The sequence below is a fragment of the Topomyia yanbarensis genome, chromosome 2 (genome assembly GCF_030247195.1).
Source record: "Topomyia yanbarensis strain Yona2022 chromosome 2, ASM3024719v1, whole genome shotgun sequence".
Taxonomy (NCBI): Eukaryota; Metazoa; Arthropoda; class Insecta; order Diptera; family Culicidae; genus Topomyia; species Topomyia yanbarensis.
The window spans coordinates 312,803,719-312,830,963 of record NC_080671.1 but is presented as its reverse complement, the minus strand read 5'-3'; the positions used below and the strand labels follow the sequence as shown (position 1 = coordinate 312,830,963).

At 39.4% G+C, this 27,245-nt stretch overlaps 1 protein-coding gene across 3 annotated transcripts in view; it reads left to right on the top strand.

The window, feature by feature from the left end:
• The window catches only part of LOC131683577 (serine proteinase stubble), a 258,242-nt gene that overhangs the window by 63,732 nt on the left and 167,265 nt on the right, over positions 1-27,245 (top strand). For all 3 annotated transcript variants that reach the window (XM_058965670.1, XM_058965669.1, XM_058965668.1), the window contains exon 2: positions 21,331-21,354. The gene's annotated coding sequence lies outside the window, so the exon portion shown is untranslated. The remainder of the gene's footprint in view (positions 1-21,330; positions 21,355-27,245) is intronic.

Sequence of the window (27,245 nt, the reverse complement as noted above, 5' to 3'; positions counted from 1 at the left end):
AAACATAAGGCTTTTTTCATACATGCGAATGAGGGCTTTGAAACGCAACCAATTAACCTAAAAATTTTGATTCTACGATATTGCTTTCTTAAACTACAGCAAAAAATACAACGGGCGAAACTGTATTTTTGTTTGTTTATTTAAAGTTTCGCCCTCCACGCTCCATGCAAACAAACAGGGCGATACTTTTTTTGCTAGCAGTTTAGAAGCGAAACTGTCATTTTCGTATTTTTTTGAGGATTATCAAGCTGATACCAGCTGTAAATAGTAACAATGATCGCTATTGAAAAAAACCCGGACGAAATCGGTGGTGTAGAACGGTAGTTATTGTAAAAAAACGTAAGAACGATACTTCAATGCTGATAGGTGGGACCGAAAAAGTAAACAATCGCTAAAGGGGCGATACTATCATTTTGTAAATTTCAATAGCAAAAACAAATTTTAATTTAATAATTTCAAATACTTTATGAAGTTTTGGGTTTCGATCACTGAATCATGCAATCTAGGATATAAAAAACACAATAGTTCTTAAATAGGAAATAAAAGTCTGGAAATATTCACTATTGATTTTCTTTGAATGGTATCACTGCTAGTATCACCCTTTTCAAGAAAAAGCGTTGATTTCTCAGTCGTGTTTGAAATTTGAGTAAAGTATAAGCTTCAAATCGATTAAAAAAATCGATTTTTTGGCTCAGTACAATATATAACCCCTTTAGGAAAATTCAGTTTTCCCACCACAATATAGATATTTTATTAACAGAGCATTAACAACATTTCGTTGGTATGTCTATTTTATGGGCCATTTTTTCGCTTTCCCATTGATTTGGTTTGAGATTTCTAGCACTGATGTTGTCCTATGCTGATTTGAGCGATTCTCTGAGTCCTGCCACTATCCCATGTAGTATGTGTTATCAAAAACATCGCGAAGCATAAAGTTCTAAATGTTCTCAAACGATATAATATCCGAAGAGTGATAAGAGTTATAAGAAATGTCTCATCACACTGTTAGGTGGATTAAACACGTTTTTTGTTTTATTTTTTGTTATTTTAACAACTAACCAGCCGGATTTATAACAGGTTCTGTTTCTAAATATTTTTGAAATAAATAACTCCAGTGTTATAAATCAGTTATGCCCTTCTGATCGGGGTAGAGCATCGAAAATAATCATAATTGTGGTATGACAGCATTTTATTAGTCTTCATTGAGATGCTCAAACGACAAAAGGTGTGTTTTTACAACTTTCAATTTGATTTTTTTGCATCATTGACTACGGGATATTTCTGATTGTTAAAATGATTGCATCAAAAATGTAAGTGGATTTAAATTCTTCAATTAAAGTCCTACAAAGTACGTAGATGAATTTAGTCCAACTCTTTTCATATTTTTTTTAATTACATCGTAATGAAAAATGACGCGGTGGGGCAAATTCGACCTCTAAATAGTGGGGTAAATCCGACCGCTTTTTGCTAAGAAAATGTTTATTTATCAAATTGAAATATATTATTTTTATTATTATTTATTATTTTTTGCACGATGGTTCATATTTATAAACGAAAGACACAAAATAGTGATGAATATAGGACTCGTCGAGCAATTGCTCCGATGCAAATGGAAATATCTTTACATGCTGCTGCTCGTGATTTTGACAATCCAAGATTGACATTCAATTCCATTTTCTTTATATTACAATTCAATAACATAACATTCACTGATTTATCATTGAGAAGCCACAAAATTTGGGTAATATCTGTACTAAAGCAATAAAGAACATAGGCGGTCGGTTTTACCCCACCATTTATGAAAACAGCAAAAATGAATATTTTCGTAAAACGCTTGTATCTCAAAACTTTCAGAAAGTACGAATAAAATCATACACATAGAAAGTTGCCCGAAAGTCAAATCTTCAATTTGGTATATAAAACGACTTGATCCGACTTAAAATGAGCATTGCACTGCCAAAACCATTTACTAGGTCAGATTTGCTCCACCTTAACCTATATTTTGTTTCATATAGCTCATCACTCACGACTTTAATAAATGTTTGACCGGGGTTCTGGCCTTCCCAACGACAACGCATCAGAAGCTATTTATTTGTCGAAGTATATTGCACCTGCAGTCCACCGTCTTCATTATTTGTATTCTGAAAGATTATGATAAAGGACCATTTTTCGATTAGCAGAAAGAACGCCGCACTCTTAGAGGTTTCCTTTATTACACGTGACTAATATATTCAATTTGTTCTTATTAAATTTCAAGCATGAATTGTTCTCCTCATGATAGCTATTATCTAACAGAAGTTTTAATTCTGTAAATCATGACCAGTCTCACCCGAGCCAGGTAACCCACTAGCAAAACAGCAATTTCACGCGCTGCTTGCCGTCCAACGAATCTGTGCTGCAACCGATGCCGTAAGGTAAAAAGGAACTTATCGCGAGGCGGAATCTGCCTGCGCAACATTTATCCCCAACCCACCCCAACGATACCCTTTTGGCCAACAAACTACCTCCACGCTGCACATACATACGGCTGGAGCACTTTTGCACGACTGCGAAGTCGGCTGTTGCCTAGATATTTGTAGCTTCGCACCAATAATCATTGTGCGATGTAATGACGATTTTCTGCTGGTCCCCCTATGCGAGTAAGTCGCTTATGTGGCTGCTGTAACGGGACAGATTATCGGGAAAAGCAAACTACATATGAGCGTTAGGATAATGGTACAATGTTGCAGGACTGCGAACTGCTACGCATTTTCGAGGAATGAAAGGCTCAAACCTGTAAATCTTCAAGTTGCCAGCCAGACGCAATAACGACGGTTGAAAAGTGATCTATTTTTGTTGTCTTGTCCGCTTATTCTTGTTTAAAGTGCATCAGTGCTCGCTGGTTTAATGGCTTTCGAACGGCTAGCAGTAATTACATAAATGTTTGATCGAAGAATCAACCGTATGTACAAATATGCCAACCTTTGGAGAAATCAAGATTGAGTAGTCCTGATCTGGTGATACAGAGGTAAGGTACTGTCTCAAAGCCAGTCGTCAAAACTATGCAACGCGATAGTGGTGGAAACAAAATCGTGTCAAACACATTAAAAAATAATCATGTTTAAACGGTTTGTGGATATAAATGGTTGTAAATTTAAATTGCTTGAATTGAAAGTTTGACTGAAAATTCCTTCATATTAATTGAAGAGATAACATAATTTTACACTTTTATTCATATTGACACATATTTTTAACTGATATTACAGTAAAAATAAATTGAAATGTATTACTTTTTAAATAAATGGAACTATAATTTTCAATCAAGGTTGAAAATTGTAACAATAGGTCGTTGAAGATAGCTCGTCAAGTCGTGTGTATTTGTGGAAAGATTTAATTTTGAAACTATCTTCATGCTCTAAACATGTGCATGACAATAATTGTAAAATAATAAAATATTTATTACTGTGAAATGCATCTATGTTGCAGGGCAAAAATAAATTCGATACATAGACGTCTTTATGGAAGGTTACGCTGGGTTTGGTCCGAGGGACCCATATTTATATAGCGAAGCAGTCTACATTTATTTGAAATTAAGTATTATCCATAAGCTAGTTTTTTTTATTCATTTCGTTTATTTGATAGGCACAAATGCGTTAGCTTGGCGGTGCCAAATTCTCTTGTTTTTACATATTGGATATTTTAAAACTAGGAGGTTACAATGTTGAAATATTTTTTTTTATAAAAGAGAAAAAAATTACAGCTATCTTAAGACTAGAAATAAGATTCTATATACAAGAGAGGGGCAAAAATTTTTTTATGAAAAATTTTAAAACAAAGGATTCAGTTTGATATACAAGAGAGGAGTAATAGTATTTTACGAAATATTTTACAGTTATCTTAAAACTAGCGATATAGTTTAGTACACAAAATGGGGAAAAATATTTATGAGTAATTTCACAGATATCGTAAAACCAGGGATACAATTCATAAACTAGTTGTCTGCATTGGCTGTGAAAAATGGAGGTACTAGTACACCCCTCACATCTATTCACGATGCCATTAATATCCTGGAAAAGCTTTGCATGCCCATATGGCCCATATTATGCCTCTTATCCAGTTTGAATAGCTGTTATATGCTGACGCCCTAAACATTTTTCGAGAATTAAATCTGTGAAGGACTGTGAAGTTCTTCAAGCTGTTATCGACCACAGAGAACAGACATGTAAGCTAGAAAAAAAATTCCCGAAAAACCTGTGTAAACATTTGCATGGAAATATTGCACGTTTCGTCTGTAGATAGACTTTCGTGCATACGTTGAAAATCACCATCGTACACACGTTCGCAAGTACGAATCACCATCACAGAGAACAGACATATAAGCTGGAACAAACTTTCCCGAAAAAACTTGTGTAAACATTTAATTGAAAATACGTTGAAAATCACCATCGCATACAGGTTCGCATGCATGAGTCGCCATTGTATCCAAGTTTGCACACAAGTTCCGTATAGCGATTGCTGGCCGATCGAAGCGCCGCCAAGTGGCAAGTTGCTATTTGCTGTAGTCATTTCAAAGCGATAGTTTTATAACTTACACAAGTTGGAAACTTTACTTGTATGTCAGTTCTCAGTGCCACCATTGTATCCAAGTTTGCATGGAAGGTCCGTATAGCGATTGCTGGCCGATCGTAGTGCCGTCTAGTGACAAGCTGCTATTTGCTGATAGCATTACAAAGTGATAGTTTCATTTCTTACACACATTGAAAACTTGACTTGGATGTCAGTTCTCAGTGTATAGACTTAGACCAGGATTGGCGAACTTGAAATGCAACGACCACCGTAGCTTTTAAGTTTCTTACATAGAAATACTTCAGATTTGAATGATCAGTATGCACTCAAAAGGTTTTTTTTGAAAATGCGGACTAAATTTGGACGTTTCACGACGCGATTCAGCACGAGCGAACCGAGCGAGTTGTGCGGCGTTTATTACGATATGCTGTAATAAACAGCGTGACCCAGTTAGTTTGCCTCCGTACTTCGAAAGATGCAAACTGATAAACTCTTGAAGAGCGACGAGTCTCTTTACAAAAGCTTTTAGTATGTGTCGTGTACAATGAAAATATCGATGGTCCTGATGGATTGCAAAAAGTAAATTTTCATGTTTTTTATGGCACTAGTGTGCTTCCGGCGCGGAGTTTTAACTTCTGACGATTGGTTAAGAGAGCAGCCTTACCTTCCACACCAGGGTCATTTACTTGGGTAAACTTAATGCTCCCCGGCGGTGAATCTAGGGAACAAGCATTCTATGCAGCGCTGCAGCGAAACGTTTTAAGCTGCCGCTGTTAAATGAATTCTTCACGTCTATCGCGATCACAGCGTAGAATCGTTCTCCTCTTCGCTTCTGTTTGGATGCCTTCTCAGCTCTCTCTCGAGAACTTTCCGAACTGCCAATGATCATTTGCGGAATCCGAACTGCATCTTGGAGCACCCGTGCTCAACCTCCGTGCATTTTGACATCCTGTCAAGGATGATTCTTTCCAGAAGTTTTCCGAATGTATCCAGCAGGAATAAGGGCATATACGAGGCCGGATCGCCCGGTGGCTTCCCTGGTTTCAGCAACATCACCTTTTGTATCTTCCACATTTCGGGGAAGTTGCCTTCATTTAAAGACATGTCCGGATATGCCAGGATCACAGCTTACAGCACATGTTTCGCATTTCAACCGGACCGGAGACTTTCTTTGATTTCAGGCGCTTCGATGCTTCTATGAGCTCATCTTTAGTCACTTGCCGATCTTCCGTGTTTGTTCCTTCTTCTTCGCCGTACTGTGTCGGTGGCCAGATAGTTGGATTGTGCTTCGGAAAAAGACCCTCGACGATTATCTTCAGCTTAACCGGGCACATTTCGGCTGGTGTCATCGAGCCTATAATTTTCGCCATCACGACTCGGTACGCGTCGCCCCAGGGATTGGCGTCTGCTTCTCGGCACAGCTCTTTGTGGCAATCTGACTGGCTAAGTCTGATTTCCCATTTTGAAACATTGTACAGTGGAAGAAATCCGACCAAAAAGGTAATTAATTGGAAGCCGCTGAAAAAGTACGACAATATATGCACCAAAAGCTGCGCATTTTTTTAGGAAATAAGATGCAAACCTAATCCTACTGAAACCTAATCAGAATTAGGTTTCAGATTTAATAAAAATCGGTAATGTTCCGGATCTTCAAAGCCTCATATCTCCGGTCACAAGTGCGTGCGGTGAACAAATTTGATTGCATCTTATTTCCTAAAATTCGCATCTTTTGGTGTATATATCGTCATACTTTTTCAGCGGCTTCCAAATAAATGTCTCTTTGGTCGGATTTCTTCCACTGTGCACTGCCTTGCACTCTTCTCTGTCTGGCTCCGATATTGCTTTTTGATCTCGCCTGCTGGCTCTGAAATAAGCTGCGCGTATCGTACTAAGCGTCTCGTTCCACTAGTAAGCTGGACGCCGTCTATTGCCTGGTTCCAGTCACATGCCGCCACAATTATTGTTGTTAGGTCAGCCGCATCCGCACGTTCTCCGACGTTCGGCCGATGTGCATCAACGAAGAGGTGTTTGTTGGATACTTTCGTCTTTCACTTTCGCTCGCCGGCCATCTTCCTCCGTGCTGCAGCAGGGTTCCGTTGACCGATACGGTAGCGAATCGTCTGGTAATCGCTATACGTTTCGCATACTCGCTAATCCATGTTCGCCGTCAATGAAGGACTACAGAATGTGTAGTAGATGATAGACTCCCTTTCTTCATTGCACGATCGTACGTCTAACATCGCTACAGCTTCCTGCAAGACACATCCTCTTGTGTTGGGTACTCTACACACTCCACAGTCCGGGTGTTGAAGTTACTTGTCACACTCCACAGTCCGGGTGTTGAAGTCACCACCAATGATAACCGGCTTCCAGGTATCTGCTACGCCGCCATGATTTGAAAGCCAACATCTAAAACGTCGCGTTAGGGTCGATCCACAATAAACGGAATCAATTTCAATCGACACAATTTTGTGATATTCGAGAGTTCGGTTAATTTATTGATGAAGCATGGTGTAAAGGTTTTGTTATTCACCGACATGTCCAAAACAACACATTTCTTCAATAAGCTATCCAATATTTTCGCTTTTTAACAAATGTCTAAAAATTGAGTCATTTCGTACGGTATCTGACTAGTGAAAATCGAGCTTCGAGCAATTTAAACTGTCAGTGGGGCCCATAATTTGTGTGCCCGCTGAGATGTTGACTTATGTCAGTTCAATACAAATGGGATAGGGGTGCCATATACGTGCCGCATTCAGACCGATCAACTGCTCGGTTATCTAGTCCAACAGTAGGCTGAACTGCTCCACTGTCCACCTTGGAGGAGCGCAATAGCTGCACATGCAGACGCCGTTGATTTTGACAATCACGGAGCTCCCGTATGAGCGTTCTACCACTTCTTGAATGGGGAATCTGCCCATAACTTTTATCACAACCGTTCCCGATCTATCTGCCACCCAGTTACCGTTAGCAGGTGGACTTGATACGGTTCTGTAATCAAAACGACATCACACATAATTTCTGTTGTAGACTGCGACAACAGTTGCTATGCGGTGTCACAGTGATTCAGATTTATTTGGGTTATCTCCATTACCGGACTGGAATATTAGGTGGTCCCTTGGACCCGAAGCGAATCCTTCAACTGAGATCTGGAGTCACAATACTTACTCATTACAGGCGCACAGACTACTCTCCACAAGCCCAATACGCCGCATCCAGTTTTTTTTACGGAGAAAGTTGATCCTTTGTTGGCACTTTTGTTTCAAATACCCAATGTGACATCCTCAGGTTCCTTTAGAGTCGAGCTATACCCTGAGATATTTCAATGTCAAAACTTCAGCAATAATTTTACCCATCAATAGAAACTATAGTTGCACTGGTCACGCTTCCTGGAAAATACGACTAGCTCAGTTTACTCCGTAGAGAACACGATACCCTGCTTTAATAGCCCAAGTAGACAAATTTTCCAAGTCATTACAAGACCCTTGCAAATCGACAGTCTTGGAACCTGCAATAGAAACCACACTGTCATCTGCATGCTGCCTTAGCGTGCAGGTATTATCAAAACACTCGTCTATATCATTCACGCAAAAGTTGTAAAGTTGGGGACTTAGACAAGAGCCCTAGGGAAGATCCATGTAGCTTAATCGTTATGTTGATAGATCTGCGAAAAATGCATGTGCTTTTCAGATAACAAGTTTGGAAAAAAATTGTTTAAAAGTGGTGAAAGCTTCTCAGAATGAATATTGATAGAAACTGAATCGAAAGCCCCTTTTTTTTCAATTCGTTTATTTGATAAGGCAGGTTTGCGTTAGCTTAAAGGTGCCAATTTTGTTTTGTTTCACATTTTAAATTACTTAAAACTAGGGGCTTCCATATTGATTTTTGAAATTAAACTAAGGCTAATTTATAGCTATACATATACACAAGGGGGTAGTATAATTTTCGTAAGATTAGAGGGGTCATTTAGTTTTTATGGCAATATGGTTTGACATTTTTAGCAATGAGATTATTGGAGCAAATAATGTTTAACTAAGGGGGAAAATTTTTACGACTATCTTAAAAGTAGAAATAATTAGAGGGCGTGATTAAATTTTGTAAAGATTCGGAGACATTAATTAGAGTTATTTTACGTGGTAGTAGAGTTGGGCATTTTAAAACGAGATCATATAATATAATAGTTAAAACTAGAAAAGGCAAGAAGATATTTGGGGGGGGGGGGAGGGGTGTTACTTCTGTGTATAAGAGTCAGGGGAAGTAGGGTGGACAAACATGGCAGGGGGAGAACATTGTTTCAGTTTCAGACTTCGGGAGATCAACGGATGGATTACAGAATCAGGGTGGTCTTCATCAGGAAGAATCATGTACTGAGACGCCGGGTGGTCGTTCTCGAGATGGCAGGGGTTTCTCCAGACGATTTCGTAGTGCGGCTCAGATGTTGATCGGCTACATTTCGAATTGTGCGTGTGATGTTCGTGCTTTAGGTCCCGTGTTTGTTGGCTCATTCGACAGGGATGTTTTGTGTCGCCTTGGAGTCGCATCAAACCATCGTGGGTGTATGGTACAGGTGGAAGAGAGCGTTTCTGAGAATGATAAGGAAAAAGGGGCAGTTAAAGTTGGATATTGATGGTTTTTATGAAGGTGTATATAAGGGACATATAGAGGACATCGCGGCTTGCCAACACATCTCGAACCGGGACGTTGAGTGGTCTTCCTCGGGCCCGGAGGGTGTCCATAAGCCGAGACCTAGCGGAACTGTACTCGGTGCACGCCCAGACTATGTGCTCTATATCGTGATAACCGTCGCCACAAGCGCAGATACCACTCTCCACGAGCCCAATACGTCGGAGATGTGCATCCAGCGTGTAATGGTTCGCCATGAGTCGGGACATCACACGAATGAAGTCACGACCCACATCCATCCCCTTGAACCAAGGTTTCGTCGATACCTTAGGGACTATCGAATGTAGCCACCTTCCTAGCTCCCCATTGCTCCACGAGGTTTGCCAACTTTCGAGGGTTCTCTGATGAGTAATACTGAAAAATTCGTGGAAGCAAATTGGTCTTTCAAAAACGTCACCTTCAATGGCACCCACCTTAGCTAAGGAGTCCGCCTTCTCATTGCCCGGAATGGAGCAATGAGAAGGGACCCACACCAAGGTAATCTGGAAAGATTTATCAGATAAAGCACTCAGTAGCTCCCGTATTTTCCCCAAAAAATACGAGGAATGCTTTCCATGTTTCATCGAGCGAATAGCGTCAATAGAACTCAGACTATCCGAGACGATGAAGTAATGGTCTGCGGGTAATGTGTCAATGACCCCAAGGGTATACTGAATAGCAGCTAGTTCTGCGGCGTAAACTGAAGCAGGGTCACTGAGTTTGTAGGAGGCGGTGAACTTTTGATTGAAAATACCGAAGCCAGTGGACCCTTCGAGGTTTGATCCGTCAGTATAAAACATCTTAGAACAGTCGACTTCTCGGAATTTATTATAAAAAATATTTGGAACCACTTGTGGGCGTATATGGTCCGGAATTCCAATAATCTCATCTTTCATGGATGTGTCGAAGAAAACAGTAGATTCAGAAGTATTTATGAAATGCACACGGTTGGGATTGTAAGAAGAAGGATTAATATTTTGCGCCATGTAGTCAAAGTACAGGGACATAAAACGGGTCTGAGAATTGAGCTCAACAAGCCTTTCGAAATTCTCAATCACCAACGGGTTCAAGATATCGCATCGAATGAGCAATCGATATGAGAGTTCCCAAAATCGATTTTTCAGCGGGAGAACGCCCGACAGGACTTCGAGACTCATCGTATGGGTCGACTGCATGCACCCTAAGGCGATACGCAAACAACGATACTGAATTCTTTCGAGTTTGATGAAATGTATGTTCGCGGCGGATCGAAAGCAGAAGCATCCGTATTCCATTACCGACAGTATCGTTGTTTGATACAACCTAATTAGGTCTCCTGGGTGGGCACCCCACCACGTTCCGGTTATTGTACGAAGAAAGTTGATCCTTTGCTGGCATTTCTGTTTCAGATACCGAATATGGCATCCCCAAGTACCTTTCGAGTCGAACCAGACCCCTAGATATTTTACTGTGAAGACCTGAGCTATAGTTTGACCCATTAATAGAAGCTGTAGTTGTGCTGGTTCACGCTTCCTAGAAAATACAACTAGCTCAGTTTTCTCCGTGGAGAATTCGATACCCAGCTTAATAGCCCATGCAGACAAATTGTCCAAGGTATTCTGTAATGGTCCTTGTAGATCGACAGCTTTGGGTCCCGTAACAGACACCACGCCATCGTCTGCAAGTTGTCTTAACGTGCAGGAATTGTCAAGACATTCATCAATGTCGTTGACGTAGAAATTGTATAAAAGGGGGCTTAGACATGAGCCCTGGGGAAGGCCCATGTAGCTAAATCGTGATGTCGATAAGTCACCATGCGAAAAATGCATGTGCTTTTCCGACAACAAGTTTAGTAAAAAGTTGTTTAAAGTCGCTGAAAGACCATGCTGGTGCAGCTTCTCTGAAAGAATGTTGATCGAAACTGAATCAAAAGCCCCCTTAATATCTAGGAACACTGATGCCATCTGCTCTTTGCTAGCATAGGCCATTTGAATTTCAGTTGAGAGCAACGCAAGACAATCGTTCGTCCCTTTGCCTTTGCGAAAGCCAAATTGTGTATCTGACAGTAAGCCATTTGCTTCGACCCAATTGTCGAGGCGGGATAGGATCATTTTCTCGAACAACTTTCGGATACAAGATAGCATTGCGATCGGTCGATACGAATTGTGGTCGGAGGCTGGTTTTCCTGGTTTTTGGATGGCGATGACCTTCACTTGCCTCCAATCGTGTGGGACAATGTTAGCCTCAAGAAACTTATTAAATAAGTTCAACAAGCGTCTCTTGGCAGAGTCTGGCAGATTCTTCAACAAGTTGAATTTGATTCTGTCTGGCCCTGGAGCTTTATTGTTACACGACAAGAGAGCAAGTGAGAACTCCACCATCGAAAAAGGTGTTTCGTTCGCGTTATCGTGAGGAGACGCGGCGCGGTAAATCTTCTGTGCCGGGGCGGAATCCGGACAAACCTTCTTGGCGAAATCGAATATCCAACGGTTTGAATATTCCACGCTCTCATTAGTACTGTTTCGATTTCGCATACGTCGGGCTGTTCCCCAAAGAGTGCTCATCGATGTTTCTCTCGTTAATCCGTCGACGAACCGGCGCCAATAACCGCGTTTTTTGGCTTTCATCAAACTCTTCATTCGCTTGTCTAACGTCGCGTACTGTCGAAAACTAGCGGGTAACCCGTCGTTCCGGAAGGTCTTAAACGCGGCGGCCTTCTCTGCGTACACGTCTGAGCACTCTTTATCCCACCAGGGATTGGGAGAACGTTTTTGTATGTTCGCGCCGGGTACTGGCTTAGTCTGAGCTTGATTCGCGCTGTCGAGAATCAAGCCAGCCAAAAAGCTGTACTCTTCCTCCGGAGGAAGTTCTTGAGTAGATTCGATGTTGTCGGATATCGCGGCAGCATAGCTCTTCCAATCGATATTTCGTGTGAGGTCATACGAAATATTGATTGTTTCCAATGGCCTTGAGCCGTTATTGATTGAGACTACGATCGGCAGATGGTCGCTACCGTGGGGATCAGGGATTACCTTCCACGCGCATTCTAACTTTAGCGAGGTCGAGCAAAGGGATAAATCTAATGCGCTTGGGCGCGCTGGTGGGGGAGGAATCCGTGTCATTTCACCCGTGTTTAGAATTGTCATGTTGAAGTTGTCGCAAATATTGTGAATTAAAGAGGAACGGTTATCATCATAAAGGCAACCCCATTCCGTACCGTGAGAGTTAAAGTCGCCTAAAACTAGTCGCGGTGCAGGCAGGGATTCTATGATGTCATGTAGCCGGCGATGCCCAATCGCGGTGTTGGGGGGAATATATATGGAAGCTATGCAAAGATCTTTGCCTTTGGTTGTTACTTGACAAGCGACAACTTCAATACCTGTTATCGAGGGAAGGTTAATTCTGTAGAAGGAATAGCGCTTTTTGATCCCCAAAAGCACTCCTCCATAGGGGGTGTCTCGATCCAGGCGAATAATATTAAAGTCGTGGAAGTTGAGATCTATGTCGGAAGTTAACCAAGTTTCACATAATGCAAATGCATCGCAACTCAAATTATTTATTAAAATTTTGAAGGAATCGATTTTCGGGATGATACTTCTGCAATTCCACTGTAGAACAGTGATCAAATCCGTGACCTCGTTCGATGAGTTAGCCATCGAAGGATACAATCGCTGAAAGGAGGGGCCATTTAGCAGTCAACTGCTTCAAAAATGTTCTTACTGTAGGGAGAAAAGCTAACATAAGACTTTTAATAGGATCAGTTATATTGAATGTTTTTATTATCCAGTCCACAATGTCCGAGAGTTTGATAATTCCAGTGCCGCGATTATTCTCGAACTGAAACAGAGGAACACTTGGGATTTTTGATGTTCCGGGAAGTGCTGGGAACTCCTTCTCTGAGTTTAATCCTCCGAGACCAGGAGCTAATTGCTTCGGTTTGGTTGCAACACTTCCAATAGATGTGACTTTCTGAGTCCCGTCAAGGGATACCTTCTGGCCTTTACAACGAACTTTAGGAGAGGAAATGTTCCTCCTCTTCCTATAACTTCTAGGCGCCCTAGTAGATGTTCCCTCTTGTGGGTCATCAGCCTCGCCCTCGATAGGAGGCAAGTGAGCATAGATGTTTGTTGAGGTTGGTGGTGTAGCTTTCTTTAGCATTTCTGCGAAAGAACGTTCGGATCGTCCAGCAAGGGAACGTTTTAGTTTATCCCCGCGTAGTTTGTACGCGGGACATGCCGAGATATCATGCAGATTCTCTGCACAGTAAGGACACTTCTCAGCATTCTTACTGCACGAATCATCTAGATGATTCTCCCCGCATTTTCCACAGCGGGCCTTATTGCTACAATGGGTGGCTGTGTGACCCAATTGTTTACACTTTGTGCAATTCATGACCCGCGGCACAAACAGACGCACAGGCAGACGAACCTTGTGCAAGAGGACGTAATTTGGCAAAGCGGTACCAGCGAAGGTCAACCGATAAGAGTTTGATTGGGGGTACGTTTTTGAACCATCCCCCGCGACTACTACTGAGTGCAAACGCTTGCACTCGAGTATTTTCACTGGCTGAAGTAAGCGGTCTCTGAAACGGCCAACCCCGTACTGCAGCAGATCCTCGCATGTCAAACTGTCATCGGTGACAACGCCTTCAGACTGTACTTTCACAGCTGGAATATACACGTGATAGTCCTTCGTAAAGTGCTCGCAGCAAGCAATATCGTTTGCCTGCTTTGAGTTAGTCAGCACGACCCTCAGCCTGTCTGAGCGGACCTTTTTTATTTCGATCACAGCCGAGAACCGTTCCGTCAGGTCTTTTGAAATCTGTAATAGATTCAGCGATTTTGTTTTGGGCCGAAAGAAGACCACAAAGGGACCGGTCGAGAGCTCTGGATATTGTTTGGGTCGGGGGAGAGCCTTAGGAGTCGATTCGATCTCCATTTGGCCATCCGGGGAGGAAGCCATCGACACCGTCAACGCACGGGGTCAGCACCCGCGCAGACGGGAAAAAGCCGTAAATGTATCAAAAAGGTAGATTTCACTTATCTGTATACTCGTTTCCCACGACGCACCAGTCCAGCTTAAATAGCTGGTTATTGTTCAATCCTCGCTTTACGAACAAAAGGTTGAGGAATGTGGCCTAACGGTTAACACACGCACAAAAGAAAATAAAAGTCCAAACCTCGAAGAGGCAGAGAATGGCAAAATAACCTTGAACGCGGATTACTGCACTGTTCTTTTTCCAACAGACCGAAAACAAAACACTTCTATCTCGATCGAGCGATGCGTAGAGACTGAAAGCCCCTTAATACTCATGAAGGTATTGGTTGGAGCAAGGGGTCTTCAAAGCAACCAATTGCAAGTGTCAGCAGATCCACGCATTGGATTCGACCCCACAGAAGTCAACCCGGTTAGCTGGTAGATATACTCAATACTCCTTCAGAAAAGGGCCGTAGCCAGCAATATCATTTGCCTGATTCAAACTATTTACCACCACCCGAAGCATGTCAGGGGGAATTTTTGATATTTCTGTCACCGCTGAATATCGTTCCGTCTGAACTCGAGAAATCTGTAATAAATTCAGACACTTTTTGTCTTTGAACCGGAAGAATATCACGAAGGCCCGGTGGCCGAGCCTGGATATACCTTGAGTCGGAGAGCCGATTTTGTTTCGACATCCATCTCACCTTGGGGCGAACCATGGTCAAGGGAAGTCATTTTTGTACGGGCCAAACACGATCCAAAGCTCGTTAGTAGGAGAACCAAGCTGTACTTATCTTGGATAACGGTATCCAGACAGTTATCAAGAAATGAAACACTGCTACTGTCCTTCTGGTTAACATTTACACACAAAATAAGAAAAAACGTTCAAAACCTCGAAGAGGTGCAGAATGCGCAAGAAAACCTTGAAAGCGGATTAGCACTATTCTCTATCGCTATACACTGTACGGCCTGGAAAGATTGGCTGATCGCTTCGACAGTCACCGTACGATTGACTCAAATTATATTGAAATTTTAGAAGTTTTTTAGTGTAAAAATGTCCGAGGAATTCACTAACATAATAATTTTTGAAAGAAAAAAACGTGTATTGCGAGCAAAACGCCATTTTACTTTGAAACTGGAAAAAAGCATGTTTGGCAACACTGCAAACTAAAATTACTATTTTTCTATATTCCCTGACTAATTTCCTTCAAAATACATCCCCTCGATTGTTTCTAGACCAAACTAGGTCGAAGATATGAATAAAAGTTAAAAATATTGCTTTAATTGTGTAGGAATTTTCCCATGCACAATTATGACACGTCATACAAATTTTGTCATCAATACACACCTGTGACACGTGTGAGTGTGACTTTTGTTTCTATTTTTAGTAAAAGCTCTCAACATAGTCAACCGATCTTCGTAATATTTGAGAGATTAATAGAGAATAGATAGAAGTATCCATTGTATTTTCTGATTTCTTTCAATCAATTATAAGTTTCAAGATATTTAATCTCAAACTTTAAATATCGTTTTTCTCGAAATGTGGTAAATGGCGCGTATCATAAGACAGCACAACAGCGACGATTTGTCTAAAAAAAATTTAAAACGTTAAATTGCAATCCATACTATACCAAACAAAAACAATTGTTGTAAACGGTTTTTTGTGTTATATTTCATTTAAAAAAATGTATGAAAAACACCCTTTATTGTGCTGTATGTATGCCGGTAAGGAATAGCATCAAAATGACACTCGCATCCGAAGGACTACCGACCGCACCCCACCATTTCCAGCGCATTTTTATCAAAGCCTATCAGCAGACCTTGACTCTTATGGAAAATTTTTGTCAAGCGAAAGAACTCGCCGCCTTCAACAGCTCCGCGAAGCTACCTATAAATTTGGAACGTCGAATTTTCGGAAGTAAAGACACCCTCTATAGACGAAGAACATATAAATGTAAGTAATAATAAATATTCCAAAAACTTCTTCGCATCCCCAACAGAGTTCGATTGAGTTTTTAGTCTATTGCCAAAATTTTAATCGAATGAAGAGCCCAGTAAAAATTAAAGAAGTCCATCAAAAAATAATTTCGTCCTCTTTTAATATAATTCTTGGAGCAGAAACTAGCTGGGATGAAAGCGTATGAACCGAAGAAATTTTTGGAAATCAATTTAATGTATTCCGGCATGACCGTAATTTGTCTCTTTGTCAGAAAAAGTCTGGAGGAGGTGTTCTCATAGCCATAAATGCAGACTTTCCTTTAGAAGAAATAGAAACCACGAAACACAAAGAATTTGAACATATATGGGCAAAAGCAGTAATATCAGGAGAAGTGCACATATTCTCCTCTGTGTATTTTCTACCTGAAAATGATCACAAAAATCATTTGAGCTATTTTTTCAAACTGTAGAATCTATTATGTCAAACATGGAACCTGAAGTAAAACTACATATTTATGGCGACTTCAATCAACGTAACACCCACTTCATCGTAGACATGGAAATTGAATCTATCTTACTCCCAGTCCTGTAATATCAGAATTTGGCCTGCACCAAATCAACCATGTAAAAAATAAACAAAATTCATATTTAGACCTCTTATTCACGAACTGCACTGAAGACTTCCGTGTTAATTAATCTCTAACTCCATTATGGAAAAATGAAGTATTTCACACAGCAATCGAATATTCAATTTTTATTCATCAAAACTGTTTCCCGAACGACTTGGAGTATGAGGAAGTGCCGGAATACCATAAAACCGACTTCGAAGAAGTCAAACGTAGACTATGTAGAATAAATTGGCAAACTGTATTGAGTATAGAAGAAAATGTCAACGAAGCAGTGACTAAATTCTATTTAAGGGTAACGAATTTAATCTCTGGAACTATAACTGTAAAAATAAGAAGTAGACATTGAAAACGAATCTATCTTACTCCCTGTCGTAGGCAAAAATGAAACACTTCAATACTTCTTTGACAAAATATCTGAATTTGGCCTGCACCAAATCAACCATGTAAAAAATAAACAGAATTCATATTTAGACCTCTTATTCACGAACTGCACTGAAGACTTCTGTGTTAATGCATCTTTAACTCCATTATGGAAAAATGAAGTATTTCACACAGCAATCGAATATTCAATTTTTATTCATCAAAACTTTTCCCCGAACGACTTGGAGTATGAGGAAGTGCCGGAATACCAAAAAACTGACTTCGAAGAAGTCAAACGTAGACTATGTAGAATAAATTGGCAAACTGTATTGAGTATAGAAGGAAATGTCAACGAAGCAGTGACTAAATTCTATTTAATTGTAATGAATTTAATCTCTGGAACAGTACCAATAAAAAGAAGAAGAAGAACTCATGGCGGTCAACAGCCTGTGTGGTTCAACCAACATCTGAAAAACCTAAAAAATAGAAAACAAAAGGCACATAAAATTTACAAGAAAAAAAAGCATAGAAAATCGACAAAAATTTTTGGACATTTGTTCCCAACTCGACATAGCCATTGCACATGAAGAATATAATCATAAAATCGAGAATGAAATCAGGACTTGTCCAAAAAATTTCTTCAATTACGTGAAAACGAATTAAAAAGTAGCAATTTTCCATCCCAAATGTATTTTGACGGACATGTAGGAAGTAAAAGTACTGAAATTTGCAATTTATTTGGAAAATTCTTTCAAGAAGTGTACACTTTACATTCCGAAACAGACCGCGACCGCGACTACTTTTCATTTATACCTGAATTTTCAAATAACATTTCCGTCCACGAATTATCTGAACACGAAATTACCACTGAGCTAAAAAAACCTAGACGCATCAAAAGGACCTGACCTGACGGAATTGCCCCAAATCTAGCAGAAGAAATTACTCTACCATTACACCGTATTTTCAACTTTAGTGCCAATTTTTAAATCAGGCGCTTAATCATACATTCGAAACCATCGAGGGATTGCCATTATCTCATGCATTCCAAAATTTTTTGAAAAACTAGTAAATGACAAAATATTTCAGCAAATCAAAAATCAAATAACAAGTAAACAGCATGGCTTTTATAAAGGTCGCTCAACAACATCAAGCCTTTTAGAATTTGTAACATCCACTGTAAACGCAATGGACAATGGCAACCATGTGGAAACTCTCTACACAGACTTCAGTAAAGCATTCGACCGTATTGACATCCCTTTATTACTCTTCAAACTGCAAAAATATGGCATGGAAAATAAACTCTCGAAATGGCTCGAATCATATTTAACGAAACGCGAACAAACAGTTCACTTTCTGAATATACTCTCTGAACCAATTCGTGTCATCTCTGGCGTGCCCCAGGGTTCCCACTTAGGCCCTCTTCTTTTTATTTTGTACGTAAATAACATTACCTTTATACTCAAACATCTAAAAGTGCTTATATATGCAGACGACAATGAAACTTTTCATGGACATAAGAAATAAGAAAGACGCTGAAGTATTCCAAAACGAAATCAACCTATTCCACACATGGTAAAGCAAAAGTCTACCCCAACTTAACGCAAAGAAATGTAGCACAATAACATTCAGCAGAAAAACTTCAAATATTCCAATAGAAATGCATTTAGGAAACAAACTAGTAGAAAAATGCAAAATTGTACGTGACTTAGGCGTAATCTTAGACTCCAAGCTCACAATTGTGAAACATTGCAACACAATAATAAATAAAGCAAATAGTATGCTGGGCTTTATTACACGCTTCAGCTATAATTTTGAAGACCACTACACAATTAATTCATTATACAATACATATGTCAGGCCATTTTTGGAATATTGCAGCGTAGTATGGAACCCATACACTGTCCTGTACGAAGAACGCATTGAATCAGTCCAAAAACATTTCTTTTGTAAGCACTTCGTAAACTAAACTGGACGACATTTCCTTTTCCATCGTATAAAGCACGTTGTATGCTCATTAACATACAAACACTCGAAGAACGCCGCGAATTTGCCATGCTTTGAGTTATCAACGACATTATTTCTCAACATGTACGATCCGCATCATTACTCTCGCAAATCAAATTTTATGTACCTATCCGTCAACTAAGAACTCGTAATTTATTCCTAGAACAATCTTTTAGGACAAACTATGCTAAAAATAGCCCCATCAATAGAATGATGCGTCATTACAATGAAAATTGTGCAATAATCGACCTTTCCATGTCCAGAAAACAAATTAAATTTGAACTTAATTGTAGAAATAATATATAGTATATAAGCAAATATTGTAATACCATTCTATGTAGTCTATATATGCTTGACGAAAATAAATAATAAATAATAGGTAAAATAAATGGTACTACAAGTATATTTTTATAAGTGCAAAAATGGCATGAGATTTTTTTCCGATAAAATTTAACTGATTATAGTGGCAATTTTTATATCCGTAAATATAAACAAAATTGTCAAAACACCGACAAGGAAGTAGAACAGATTTGTTTTGTTATGATTTTTATAAGCGCCAGTAAAACAGCGAACACAAACAGGGAAACCGTAATAAACTCATTCGCTCATTCTCCGGCATATTTATTTATATCCGGTAAAATAAAGCGTTTAATTTATCCGTTTAGTTGTGTGAGTTCTAATAACTTTTTATGTGAAAATGTGAGGTTTTATTTTCGAAGTTGTAACTTATACGGAATTATTAACTCATATGAGTGATAAATGCAATGCCTGGTCGGTTTATTAATAAAGTGCAGACGGCTGCGCACATATTTAATTCCCTAAGCTCTAAATGGTCTAAAGGCAACCCTGGATACAGGACGCAGTAATAATAATCTCACCGCTTAGGGGATTGGCCTACTATTGATTGCGATTCGGTCTTTCTGCTGAACGCCAATGTACAAGCTGTGGATAATGGAGAAGTGTTTGTGTGTTATATATGTGGCCGATATATTACGACAAAGATGCAGATGGAAGTTGAAAAATTAGATCAACGAAAGAATTTAATACTGATGGACTATACAATTTTGAGTTCAACTAATGTTTTCAAATAGAACTCACTGCGATGTTTGAAAGAAAGGCGTAAATGAAATCGATGAGTACACCAACCTAACTGACCAATTTGGAAACGCAAAAATTTACAAGATCAACCGTGCTGGTCAACGAATTTAAATTGAAAGATCTGAAACTTGACGGCATTAACCTACACGTAGGTACTTTCACAAATCCGGGCGTCATTTTCGCTCAAATCGTTACTCGAACAAATGTACGAGTAGCAGCTTGTTAGCTCGAAGTAAATAAGACTATGTATGTGTACATACATCAAAAGCTCAGCATGATCAGAGTGTATGATGATGAATTACGGCTGACGCCAGTTCTGTCTGCCTCGGCTAATGCATGATTGAAGCCGTGTTAGATATAATTAGACCGATAGAAGATGAGGCAGATCTTGGATAACGTTCTACCGCCCTTCGTCAAACCATCGCGTAAAATGAGGTTTAATGAGAGAACAACGCCTCCATCGGACCGTTAGACATGAGGTGAAATTGCGGGTCCTGCTTGTGATGGCCATTGTAAGTTCCGCCATCGACGCCGGTGCAGATTTCGATTTCATCTATGCTGGTTACCCAACAGACCGTTGCTAAGGAAATATAGTGCGTACGCCTAGTGAAAGTAATGATCAAGACTCTGTCATCGGCTGTGTTGGTTTTTACGACCAGCGTGTGAGTAATTGCATAATTTACCCGCAAAGAGCTTAACGGGACTGGCCATAGAACTATTTTTTTCAATGCTTAATGACTCTCTATTGATAAAACAACAGAAACTTGGACATTTTATCCACTCAGGCGCTAATGGATGCCGACGACGATGGTCTGCTTCGCCGAAGTGTAATTGCGTCCATGTTAATGGATCAGGTAACGGGTTTCGGCTCGAGCATAATGACGATTTGGCGATTAAACAATATTCATCAATCATTACGGCAGATTGCAGTTCTATCGAATGTGCTGGACCGTCGCGAAGGTTAATGCGCGCATAGCCGCATCGCTAAAGATGTAAAAAGTGTAGCTCAGTTACGATGAGTTGAGTTTGACTAATTAAATTTATTAGCAAATGTGTACATTAAAACAAATACTTTTAATTATAATTTACAGTTTGAAAATTATTTGAATAACGTGTTTTTCTCTCTTTTTTCCAGATTCACGTGTCTTTGTCTATTCAGGTAAGAGCTTGTAAATAAGGAAAACGAATATTAGTGAGTGTTAAGATCCCTATTACGCGTACTGTATCTTGTGTGCCATTCATTTCTCTGTCGTTGTCGTACACATCCATGTCGTCATCGGTGGTGTTATCATGGGGATCATGATAAAATGTTTTCCCTTCCTTCTTGCTATTGCGGATAACGAGTGTGAACCCTGCGTCTTTAGTATTTCCTTTCCTGCAGATGGTGCTAGTTGTTGATTTGGAAATACTGGACACAACTTTTGTATTTGTCATTATTGCCTGTTCACGTCATATATTTGGCAATCATTTGTGAATTAATTGATGATTGATGGTTCAGCAAACGATTGAAAACATTAGGATGCGGCGAACAAGTCAACGATGGAAATTTAACGGCTATCACATTGAAGCACAATGCACACTTAACATGAAAACGATTTATTTAATTATTATTAACAGGCTGACTGCCCACAGCGATGATTGGATTTGAACTGAAATCAATCGTTTCTATCGGACGATTTACAATAAATCTGCTATATTGCAATTTTATCATTGTAATGCGTTGTCGATATTGAGATGGTCGAGTTACACACACTAGTTTTCGTCAGCCTGGTGACAATTTCTAATAAGGATGAATTTGGGGAGCGTCCAATTATTGCGTTACGCCGCAACAGTTGACGGCGTGTTTGATTTGATTCCTGTAATTGAGTTTTCCTCTTCGATTACTGTGAATGATTTACCTTAATGTTTCCTCTAATCATAGGATTGATACATAAGAATTTGTCATTGGAATGTAATTAGGGTTGCCTGTCTGTGTAGTGTTTTACTTAAAGTAAGGTAAGAAGGAAGAGAATAGTCCAACCTTACTCTTACCAAAATTACCCCATTGCGAATACCTGCAAAGTTTCATCTTGTGTCTTCCCTAACAGAAGCGTAGTCAAAAGGAGGGCTAGGGGTCAAAAGCTCCCTCCAATTTTTTTCCAAATATTATAGGCTGACGCATATTAGAAAATAAACCAATGGGCAAACAATGCAAGATGATACAAAAATTTTAAATTTGCCTCTCGTGACTACACTAAAAAGGATCGACCCAATTTGAATATATTTTATGAAAAATAGAAAAAATATAAAAAAGTAAATTAACCATGAAGTTTGCGTTATGATTGCGCAGCCCCATGAGTATATCATTTGGTGATTAATTCACTTATAAGTGATATACGAAATTTATTTTCTGAACTAATTAAGATGGAGTTTTTGATTCTTCGGTAAAGTAGCAAATACTAGCAAAGGATATTTCTGAAGACACTATATATCTAGCTTAAATGGTTTAAAAGTTGTGGAAAATATTATTAAAAATTAGTTTTTTCACGCTAACTTTTTAAAAATTGTCCTACCTTCTTGGGGTCTTCCATAAAGTTGTTTGCAGTATCGATATATTTTTGCCGAACAATGATACTTCGTCTCTGTTCAATTCGAGAATATATTCTAAATTTTGCAATATATTTCTGGCTCCAAAAAGCAGGCGATGTTTCAAAGTAACAATAGGGACCTTGAATTGATATATTCTTTCGCATTTATAAGGGGAAAGTGGTCGGTTGCCGGCACTGGTCGGTTGTCGGCACACCTACGTAATTTTTGACAGAAAGTAGACATGGATATTCTAATAAATATCATTTATGTGTTATATTAGCACGATCTATTTGTGCCGATTGCTGAAGCATACATACTTCTGTTCTACAAACAATATATTTTTTGAACAAGTGAAACTCTACTAAAAGTTTTTTTATGGTTTGCTTAGTGTTTTATAAAGAAGTAAATCGATCGAAAAAGTAAGTGCATTGAAGCCTAAAAGATAGAGAGTTGAAGTCTCCAGATAAAATGTTTATAAAAATTTTCTTTACTACTTCATCGAAGTAAGTATTTATCTATCTGAATTATTGAAGAAAATAAATTTCGTAACTCACTATTAGGGGGATTAATCATCAATCCGATAGGACGGGAAGGCGGAGAATTCTATTCCAAGAAACTTACCCAAAGACACTACATTGCTAAAGTCAACCGTTTTGAAGTGATCTAAAAAAACCTTTTTGCCTTTCTCAATAGAAAGGTATTGCAATTGCTCTGAAAACCGACTTTTTAACGGAGGCCCGGAGGGCCGAGTGACATATACCATTCGATTCAGTTCGTCGAGTTCGGCAAATGTGTGTGTGTGTATGTATATGTGTATGTATGTATGTGTGTATGTGCGTCTGTGTGTGTATGTGACCAAAAATGTCACTCATTTTTCTCAGAGATGGCTGAACCGATTTTGACAAAATTAGTCTCAAATAAAAGGTGCAACGTTCCTATAGGCTGCTATTGAATTTCTAATGGATCCGACTTCCGGTTCCGGAGTTACAGGGTGATGAGTACGAACACGCAGAAAATGTCGATTTTAATAAATTCTGCAATGAATGTATAAAGGTGAAATATTTTTTTAAAATATGACCACAACTGCTTCGATTTGTAGTATTAGGTCACTAACATCCATTCAAAGTCTATTTGGCCACATTGGCCACCATCATCGGTTCCGGAAGCCACGGCGGAAGTATCTAAATTCAGAATAACAGTCACATCGGTTCCTCGGAGATGGCTAGACCGATTCAACTAAACATGGTCTCAAATGAAAGGTATTGCGTCCCCGTAAATGGCTATTTAATTTCATCCCGATCCGACCTCCGGTTCCGGAGTTACAGGTTGTGGCGTGCGATCACATAGCAAATTGTGATTCAAACCGATACTCCGATGGAAGCAAAAAAGGTAAAAATTTCGCTAAAATGTCTCTCAAACAACTTAAATTTGCTGTTCTAGGTCACCGACGGCCAACCAAACTTTCGTTGACTACATTGACCACCATAGACGGTTCCGGAAGTGCCCGGGAAAAGCGGCCATCTTTCAAAATTTACGAACTCACATCAGTTTCCCGGAAATGGTTGGGCCGATTTTCACAAACTTAGTCCCAAATGATAGCTATAATATCCCCACAGATGTTTATAACATACGGATCGCTTATATGGGGCCGGAAATATAGACTAAATCGTCCGGTCACATATGAAATTCCCATATAAGCCGGAACTCAATTTTTTTTTCAAGGAAATCGAATTCGTATTTCGCTCCTTTTTTCAATTCAATATTACCGTGGCTGGTTTTTCTTTTGCAAAATTTTAGAACTCGAATGATGATTTCCTTTCTTGTATATAGTTGTGAAGTCATGTATAATAAAATTGTAATGTATACATTTGAAAGCTTTTAATGAATATAAGCAACTAAAAAATTCTCGTGTTCATCATTGAGAAAGGCACAATTGCACCGCTAGGTGGATTAAAGCAGGTTTTTGCTCTTTGGGACCACTGTGCGTTGGGTCGCACTGTATATGCCAGATTGTCATGACCAAAAAATTGGGGAGGGAACGTTTTACGGGGTTTAAAACCCATATTTTTGTGTCAATTGAACCACCCCTCAGGCCATGGGAGCACCCCCCGTTTTGACAAATTGCCAGAACCCTTGATTTTCTTTTGATCATATCTCCGGTTCTATTTACTCTAGAATGAAACCGCAAGATGGTTTTTGAAAAAAAAAATCAATGAGTCTAGAAAAAATATTAATTTTTGGCGGCAGTGCCAACTATGCGTTTTTGCCTTTCTCATATAGAAAGGTTATGCAATCACTCTGAAAAACGTCAACCTAATCCCGGCCCGGAGGGCCGAGTGTCATATCCCATTCGACTCAGTTCGTCGAGATCGGAAAAAGTCTGTATGTGTGTGTGTATGTGTGTATGTATGTGTGTGTATGTGTGTGTATGTGTGTGTGTGTGTGCGTATGTGTCAAATAATGTCACTCATTTTTCTCAGAGATGGCTGGACCGATTTGCCCAAACTTAGTCTCAAATGAAAGGTGCAACCTTCCCATCGGCTGCTATTGAATTTTGGATCGATCGGAATTCTGGTTCCGGAATTACGGGTTTCAGAGTGCGGCCACACAGAAATTTCTCATAAAAACTATAGGAAAAATTAAAAATAGAATTTTTATTTTTGATGCTAAATGTATTCAAGGTGCATAAAACGTCGAGATTTGATGCAAACACGAAAAAAATTTGACGAAGATTACCTTTTTTGGATTTTGCACATTTTTGCCTTTCTCATATAGAAAGGTTATGCAATCATTCTGAAAAACGTCAACCTAATCCCGGCCCGGAGGGCCGAGTGTCATATCCCATTCGACTCAGTTCGTCGAGATCGGAAAAAGTCTGTATGTGTGTGTGTATGTGTGTATGTATGTGTGTGTGTGTATGTGTGTGTATGTGTGTGTGTATGTGTGTGTGTATGTATGTGCGTATGTGTCAAATAATGTCACTTATTTTTCTCAGAGATGGCTGGACCGATTTGCCCAAACTTAGTCTCAAATGAAAGGTGCAACCTTCCCATCGGCTGCTATTGAATTTTGGATCGATCGGAATTCAGGTTCCGGAATTACGGGTTTCAGAGTGCGGCCACACAGAAATTTCTCATAAAAACTATAGGAAAAATTAAAAATAGAATTTTTATTTTTGATGCTAAATGTATTCAAGGTGCATAAAACGTCGAGATAAGGTTTCTGGATTTTAACAGGGGCGTAGTTGATGGTTTTCGGAGAGGGGTTACACTCCCCCTCTACTGTTCACTCCCCTCCTTTAAAAATCTCTTTAAATCACCCCTCAGACCACCACCCCATCCAGCCCTCATACCACTCCCTTTCAACCCCATCATCTTTAAACCACCACTATATTACAAAGCATACCAATTTAAGCTGGGGAGTCATTCGTTCATGGGACTTTCGCCCTCCTCACATATCCATCCCCGCATGACAAAATGAGTTAGCAAGCAGATAACATTGATCTAATGCTGATTAGCCTAATGGAGTATGATATTTTTTTGTTTCAAGTGTTTCACCGTCGACACGTAGCTCATCAAGTTCGTGGCTGGCATGCCATTGTGTATAAATGCAAAGTGTACTAAGAATGTAATGGACATTTCCACAATTATGTTGAACATAAAAAGCCTCCGTGCCATAGTTTAGAGAAATGAGAAAGGCACAATTGCACCGCTAGGTGGATTAAAACAGGTTTTTCAGTTAAATATTAAAATTTAATTTTTCTCTCAATACATATATTTTAAGTTTGAAAATTGTAAAGCCATCGTGTTCCTCAAACATTGTTACATAAGAAATACCCATAACCTCAATATAATTTGAGGGCATCCTGAGATACACCGTTTTGATGGGAAAAACTCGCATTTTCTCATATAAAAGTTCATTTTTATTGGCCAATATGAGAAAATCTTCAAATGAACTGCTAGAAGCGTAGTTTTTCATCATTTCTCGTATTCTTCACGATAAATTATGTGTGAACTCAGAATACTCAAGCTGATTTTTGTTGTGCGCTTGCGGTTTTATATGGGAAATTGCGATTTTTTTGCTTCAAAACAGAGTATCTCAGCATAGGCTCAAATTATATTGAGATTATAAGAATTTCTGAAGAATGACATTAAAATTTTCAAAATAAAAATATATGTATTGAGAGAAACATTATTTTTTAATATTTAACTGAAAAAATCGCATAGTAGGCAGCACTGGATTTGGCCTTGACCCATTAGAACGACGCAGAAAAATTCTACAAGTAGTATCTGTGGCGAAGATGATCAACGCCGAAATCGACTCTCCGAAGATTCTATCCCTTATTGAATTCCGCGCTTCGCAACGACCTCTACACTCTACTAGTTTGCTTCAACTAAGCATTCATCGTACGGAGTTTGGATTCGACGAACCGATATCAGCATGTATGCAAACTTTCTCCGCAATTGAGGATCTGTTTGCTTT